Source organism: Spodoptera frugiperda, chromosome 14, assembly GCF_023101765.2.
Source record: "Spodoptera frugiperda isolate SF20-4 chromosome 14, AGI-APGP_CSIRO_Sfru_2.0, whole genome shotgun sequence".
In the NCBI taxonomy this organism is placed as follows: domain Eukaryota; kingdom Metazoa; phylum Arthropoda; class Insecta; order Lepidoptera; family Noctuidae; genus Spodoptera; species Spodoptera frugiperda.
The window spans coordinates 5,767,367-5,775,669 of record NC_064225.1 but is presented as its reverse complement, the minus strand read 5'-3'; positions in this window follow the sequence as shown (position 1 = coordinate 5,775,669).

The following is an 8,303-nucleotide window of genomic DNA, read 5'->3' as shown; positions in this document are numbered from 1 at the left end:
TTGTCATGTTTTTTAAAATTATAATTAAGCTTTAAGATTTTGAAATCCTCAGTATCGTGGTAGTATGGCGGAATACAAGAGGTTAAAAGAATTACAATACTTATTTTTTAAACAATGGTACTATACAAGCATCTCAAAGAGCCGTCAGACCACCACAGATGAGGCCCAGTAGGGCTGATGCCTGATCCGGAGCTGCGGACTATCTAGCCGGTTTGCCGGGGCTCCGGCTCGAAAAGCAGGAGTAGGAACGGGGTGGTTTTTAGTCAGTAAGAGTCTGACACTCCCTCTCGTCCTGCCCAAGGCGGGAGAAGACATTGGATGATATTCCCCCTTAAAAAAAACATGGTATTGTGTTTATATCTAGTATGTTAGTTCACGTCTAACATACTATTTTCAGAATATTATCCTCATTATAATTTTATTTCTGTAATGAAACTTTTAAGCCCTTAACCAATTAAAATAAAGCCAATTATAAAGTAAGTAGTTGACATAGTAACTGTTATGATGACCTTTATTCCTAGTTCCCATACATTGGTACTAAAAAAAAATTGATTGAATATTTTGTACAAACGCTAGAGTTGGGTCGTATCTCATTGAACAGATCGCAAAGGAAGCGGCGCGCTGTTATCGGGCGGACGCTTGATATGTTCAGTAATAATACAATTATTATTGAAATAATGTTATTAATAGGGCTAATCCTATTTTATGTAGGTTTAAAACGGGCAGACTGATCACCTGATGGTAAGCAATCGCCGCTGCCTATGGACACCCGAAATACCAAAGACGTTACTAGTGCGTTTTTGGCCTTTAGGGGTTAGGAATTTTAGGGTTGTTAGGGAATCGGTATTAGGGAGATTGTGATTATAGGGCTTCCCGTAGCTTCACTCACACAGTGAAACACAAGGCAAGCGTTGTTTTAAGTCGGTTGTCTGTGAGGCCGTGGCATCACTCCGGTCGATGTAGCATGGCTCAACTACACTTGATGTTTATTTTTGAAAGAGATTTTAGTGAACAGTGGGAGTTTTTATCAGCGCTCGAATGGAATTTTTACAAGACCAGTGATTCACTCGACGATTGGCCCGCGACACGCGTCATACAATTATTGTAGTCTTTCTTTTTTGTAATGCTGTGCGTCGCGTTTTGCCGGCTCGAAGGACAGAAGTAGGAACCGATATCTTTTGGCCAGTAAGAGTCTAACACTCCCTCTCACCTCAACCAGGGCACGAGAAGTTGTTGGATGATTTTTCCAAAAAAAACCCAAGCAATCTCGCTATTTTAACAGCTATGATTTTAGTTCTATTGTTTTGACATACGATTACGAAGTACCGTGATAGAAATGAAAACACTATTCAATTAATTGATTAATTTTCGAATATCTCGCTTCAAATGTAACACGAGCATTTTGCATGTATTCACATTTCCATAGAATTATCTCTAGTATTACAATTCTAGCTAAAATGTACTCTATTTATATAACTGTACGGTTCATTGAACATTGCTCACTGAGCTATTATATTGGAGTCTATTTCTGTTTGTGATTTGAAATAGTAAAGGGCTAATAAAATAGGTAGGTATTACAATAATTGCCGGAGTCTGCCTCGCCATAAATTAATTATGGTATTAAGTGGTTTTCCACCAGCAGCGATGTGCCATTCTATATTGCTGTGGATCCACTAATCATATTCATTCATGTATACATTTATAACTTAGCACTGGTGGAAATGGACTCAGCTAAACATTTTTTTATAGGAAAAGATGCATCCTATGGATGTGTGCATCGTATACTCGAGCTGTACATCTTCTTAACACAGTTATCTACCTTAGTATCGGTAGAAACGGTCACATAGTTTCACAGCGTATGTATTTCATCTTCAGGAAAAACACCCTTAAGAAAACATGGATTTATTTTCTACAACAAACGTAGTACCTATCTACTAGTAATAGATATGATACATACTATAAATATTACCTCCAATACAGCGTACTCTAACAAAACCTATTGATCCTCATTGCTTCGGGGATTTCAGACTGCAATTTAGAATTCAATCATTTTTTTTCTCGCAGTCTTCGTAACGATTGTATTCTAGGTATACAACAGTTTAAAGCTGTGGGCTACCTTAATGATTGAGTGGTCGCAGATAATAGAATGGAACTGAAAGAGGCTTTAGTTTCGCATCTAGGGTCGAATTACGGGTAAACAAATATATTTATATGGTTACACTTTGTACACACGTACATACAGACATAAAGTGTTATGTATTTTAAATAACGTGAGCCTTCCATGGTTATAGGGTACCTAGATGACTAATTTTTAATTTAATTTCTGTCTTGTAGTAGATTATTTTAAAACATTTTCTTACAGAAACAAATACTTTCGAAGATATATTGATTTGAAATATCGCGTGACGTCAGTTCTAGGTACATTTTATACGTAGAAATTACGTATTTGCTCCCACTCCAAAACTTTGATTAGTTATATCTAAGTATTGTTATTTTATATGAAAAATACAAAAAAAAAAAAAAAAATACGTATCTATCTAAAAATTTTTCATTACCTAACTGACGGACTGAATAGATTTTAAATTTTCATACCTCGCATATTTTTATGTCAGTTATCCCATTTCGTAGAAATTGATATTCGATATTTATTAATTCGTTCATGTGGATCGAAATTTTATTTAATTAAATATTTTTGTGATGATATATTGTAGGGTATGTTTAGTTTAATAGTAGCTAATAATTTGATTTATGTGTTTTGGATTCTGTAGGTTTTATCCTCACTTAGAAAGCCAGACATGATCTGAAACTGGATAGTAAGAATGCTTGCTTCTAAGATATGGACACCAAAATTATTCTTAAACTTTCAGATTAATCAAATTAACGAGGCAACACTACCACTCTCTATTCATCTCAACCATATCTTACCTAAACGTGACTCAGTGTGAGGAAGGACTTAACATTCAAATCAACAAAACAATGTAACCAAGAATTGTATTGTGAAACTGATTGAAAAAGAGTAACCTATGGAGTTTCTTGCTCGTTCTTCTCCATAGGAATTTACGGTTTAGAACGAGCAAATAGCTTCAATAGATGACTAACCGACAGACAGATATTTTGTTTTTTTCCTTCTCAGACCGAGATCATATAATCATTTGAAATGAATAATTTGACTTTGACTAACCCGTTGTGCTAACTCCTTACTTGTACTGTTAGGAGTGTCTTATAAGTCGAAAATCAAAATGACGTCAAGAGTTACCTATATTAGCTTTGAAGTTCCTTCAAATTTCAGAGATTTATGTGAAAACGACCATAAAACCATTATACCACAAATATACGTATAACGCTACGTCGATACGTCAAACGCTCAAAACACACACTTTGAACTTTAAAACCCAACCTAAACAACTCGTTAATAAGTGTCAAGTCTGACTGGCTTAACATCTTCGTCGAGTTTAGCCCGTGAATTAGGAGAGTGCCTAATTGTGGTTCGAGGATTTGTGTTCCTATACTGAATGACGGAGGACCCAAAAACCGATTTTCACGCTCTCAAAAATGCCTTTAGGCTTTCAGCGAAATATTGTGCATGAGAATTTTTGCGGTGATTAGAAATGTGGCTTAAAAGTAGTAGGCTAGAGTTGAAATTTCTTTGGTGAGGGTGTTGAGTGCGGAATCAAGATTATTAAATGCTCTTTTCGAATTCGACAGGCTCGATAATAGGAAGTAGTGGTTGGGATTTGTGCTAAGTGTTTGCTAATTGGCATAATATCGCCAAATTGAAGTATCTGGTCAAAAGTAGTATATTACGTTTAAGCAATTCAACTAGTAGCTTTTCTGACGCCTTGTTAATGGAGTTAGAATAAGACCTTTATTTAACCTCTTAAATAAGGAAAGCATCCTATGGCTTCTCCCGCATTGATTTAGGCGAGAGAGAGAGTATCAGACTCATACTGATTAAAAACCACCCCGTTCCTACTCCTGCTTTTCGAGCCGGAGCCACGGTAAACCAAATAGGCGGTCCGCAGCTCCGGATTAGAATCACATGTAGTTGCTGAGCCTATTGACATATATCGGGCATATTCCAGACTCCGTACTACTGGCGAGAAAAACCGAAAAAAGCCCAGCAATACTCGTACTTCGCCCGACCTGGCAATCGAATCTAAGACCCCTTGCCTGGCAGTCGCACTTGCAACCACTCGGCCAACGAGGTAGCCGCATTTATATTTGTAGGATTGTCTAACTAGAATACATCCCACAATCATTATACAAATATGTACAACCAACAGAATCCATCTCCTCATTTCCAGACCCGTTCAACTGCATTCCCAACTTAATACCTTTACATAAGCTGTCGTAAATTATGTCTCTTCATACCGCTACATGCCGCGACGCCACCGTCAACATGCGATGTTTACAAGCAATTAAATATCAATTTTGTTAACATTAATCATCATACGAATTGTTATAAATGTGGCAACGTACGAAGCTGTAAACACTTCGACCTGACATACGGCATTACGCTTCGGGCAACTTCGGGTGTGTTCGGAAGTCATCGGTTTCAATATGGCCGTAATAATTAATTGGTTTTGCGAGTGTTTCATCCTGTTGCGTTTTGATTTATTATATTTAGGAATTTGATGATAGGTAATGGTTTTTAGTGGATGGTTTAGACTTTATAATGAAGCTCTGTTATCTATTATAATTAACAAAGTAATAGTATTAATATTCTTTACACTTTTAATATATTTACAACTAGGTTTGTGTGATTGGGCGGATACGCCGAGTTTTAGATCAATATTGCATGCTGTGTTTCTTACATAAAATATTATTTACTTTACGCTCAGTAATAAAATCTTTCTGTAACTGGGAACTTAGTGGAACAGAAAGAGATGGCGGGTTGAACTTTGTGCCTATATAAAAAGGATTGGTCACAGAAAGTTCTACGAAAAGACGAGTGTAAGTAAGGCAGGGAGGCCTTTGCGCTGCAGTGGGGCGACATATTTTATTAAGTGGAATTCTGTACCCTTAGTAAGAGTTTATTTTCCGTTTAAAGTAAACGAAACGAGCGCGTTCGGATCGCTCTGATTGGTCAGCGGGAATGAACCAACCAAACAGAGCACCGTACGCTTCGTTCAACGCGCATCGTAAAGCAAACTCACACTAAGCCTTCAATACTCCATTCGACGTATAAATCCATAACCTCTTTGACTATAATAAAAAAAATCGAAGTTCAATGATTCTTGAAACAGTGTGTCACAAGCTCTACCCTTCCCGAGGTCTTGTTCTAAGTAGCGATGTTGATTGATGGCACTTCCTAACGTTTTACGTAACACAATTATTTTGCCCTCTATTAATATACATATACATCAAAATAATTATCGCGCACAGACACCGCGGTCTTGATTTTATTAAATTTTAGACTTTATTTTTATGTTATTAAAATATTGATTTCAACAATAATATTCTGACGACCTGATAAAGGTAGCCGAGACGCAGTTTTGAAAAAACCGAAAAAGCCAGTCCTAGGAAAAGCATAATTTTCTTTTTCTATGGTATAAGCCAGTAAACGAGCAGACAGATCACCTGGTGGTAAGCAATCGCGACCGCCCATGGACACCTGAAAAACCAGGGTCATTAAGAGTGCTGGCATTTTGGGGGTTGCGAATTTAAGAGTTGTTATCTAATCGGGTATTAGCAAGGCGGGTAATTGGGCCTCCAGTAACCTCACTCACAGAATGAAACACAACGCAAGCGTTGTTTCACGTCGGTTTTCTGTGAGGCCGTTGTATCACTCCGGTCGAGCTGGCCCATTCGTGCCGAAGCATGGCTCTTCCACACTTAAAGTCCAACAGTTACATAATTATTTCATTTTGAAATTTATTATGACCTATTCGATTATGGATTCGGAATTTCATTTCAGAAACCCATCAATATAATCTGTTTTAATTATGAAGCTCAGCAACAACAGTAATCGCGTTTTCCAATACCTAGCTAACAAGGCAATCAATAATAACTATTACGATGTCCTTATTAAAGTTTCAATTCAATTAACAGTAAGACGCGACATCGAACTGAGGAATATTCCACCTATCCTTTTGTTGCAACCCTATGAAAGAATTTGCAATAACTGTTCGTTTGCTTTGAGCAATTCAATATTAATTATAATAATTACTTGTTTTTACCTACGTCGATGCGATTTAAAATTAAATAGCTGCATTTTTTATTCCAAGACTAGTATTTTTACCTGCGTCTTTACTCGGAGAAGTGTAATTTTTTTTATCGCTCTGCCTCTATCTAGGTATCTTTTTTTGTATGGAATAAGCCGCTAAACGAGTAAACGAAGCACCTGATAGTAAGCAATCGCCACCGCCCATCGGCACTCGGTACACAAGAAGCGTTACAAGTGCGTTGCCGGTCGTTAGGAATTTAAGGGTTGTTGAGAAATGGGGGATTAGAAAGATTGGGAAGGGAGTATTTGGACCTCTAATAACCTCACTCACACAACGAATCACAACGCAAGCGTTGTTTCACGTTGGTTTTCTGTGAGGCCGTGGTATCACTCCGGTTAAGCCGGCCCATACTTGTCGAAGCTTGGCGATTACACACTTGATATCTCCAGAAAACATCCCTTAAATACGTTTTATTGTGTGCTTAAGACAGACAAAAAATATGCTTTCGCATGTATGATGAATTAATAAAGATAGTTAAGAATATTACCAACATACATAAGAGAAAAGATTAATTTTCCAATTCCAAACAAATAAATGAAACATGATTAAAAATCGATGGCTTATTGCCTTACAGCTCTCCACCTAATTCAGGATTGTTTGTTTGCATCTTACAATTTTAATTAAAAAGCCGGTACATATTGAATTGAGTGAAACTGTTGGCATTTGGTAGCGGTCGCTACCAATTTCGGGCTTTCCACTTTGTACAGGCGGATCAAACAAATTAAACGCGAGCCCTTTTTGTTCTTTAATTTATTTGACCTGAGCCCGATAAATAGCGTTTTTTGTTTGTTTTTATTTATCGACGGCTTATTGCGAATGTTTTCAGAAATGATTTATTTGAGTTTTCCACGAGTTTTCTCTCTTTTTTTTGCCGTATGGTATCGTATCGGTTACCGTGGAATTTTTTGGAGGTGTTTGTTGGTCGCTTGGTGTAAATACGTTTGTATGTTGATGTTGATACGACGGGCGACGGTTGAAGTGTGGACTTTTTATTAATTTTCGAGTTTCTATTTGTGGTGACTGATTGGTTTGGAGTTTCATTGTCAAATCGGTCGTTGTTAATTAATTCCCTCTGGTGTTAATGTACGCTAGATACAATTGCCTGTAGTAAATCTATCTATTAGAGGCTTATATTCATGAGCAGGACAGCATACTGAAACTAGTCGAGTTCCTCGTCAAACAGTTACGTGAGTAAGCCGATAACATAATAATTAATTTAGTATATCTCACGAAAGTTACATACCTTATTTAAAATGGAGCTTAACTCTTGAAATATGAACTTAATGACTAACGTTATAGAGCAGACTTTACTCCAATATCAGTTTCAAATCGATGTGATTGACTACGAATATGCATCTGCAATACTGAATATCTCACTCCCTCATCTGAAGTTCAATCCACACAAAACAAAGGCTTCGTTCAAATACAATATGGGACGATTGTTATTGGTATACCCTGTAATTAAATTCAATGTGTAATTAGATGTTATAGCGGCTTTGTTTCTCTACCGTGTGTGGCCATTAAGCTAGAGATTTTTAATTTTTGATATATTATTTATTTGTTTAGAGGTTAAGTCAAATGGTTACGTCATAGTGTTCTTTCTCTTGTCGTGGTTGCCATAAGAGTCAGCTCCTGCCCTTTACGAGTAGTCGCCTAATATCAGTGTCTAGTCTATCAAATGTGTAGTCACATTTAATAGACTAGACAACAGCGTTCTCTAATCCTTTTAAACTCCGATTTTCAAGCCGTCCGTTAAGTACCGATTAACAACCAAAATTAATAAATAACCTATCTTGATCGTATGTTTTTGAGAGTTTCATAAAAAGTCATTTATGAATGTAAATATTGTAAGAAAAGTAATCAATATTTGTTTATATCAGCGACGCGTTCTGTTCAACATTAGCATAAGACTATTGTTGAGAAAATTAAATGTTCTTTACTTATGTAACCTACTGGTATTAAGATCATTAAAAAAACATTATCCTTTCGTCAAAAACATATTTACCTTGGACCTAAAATGTAGATTACAAAATTATTATCAACTAGCTTTTGCCCGCGGCTTCGCTCGCGTTAAGA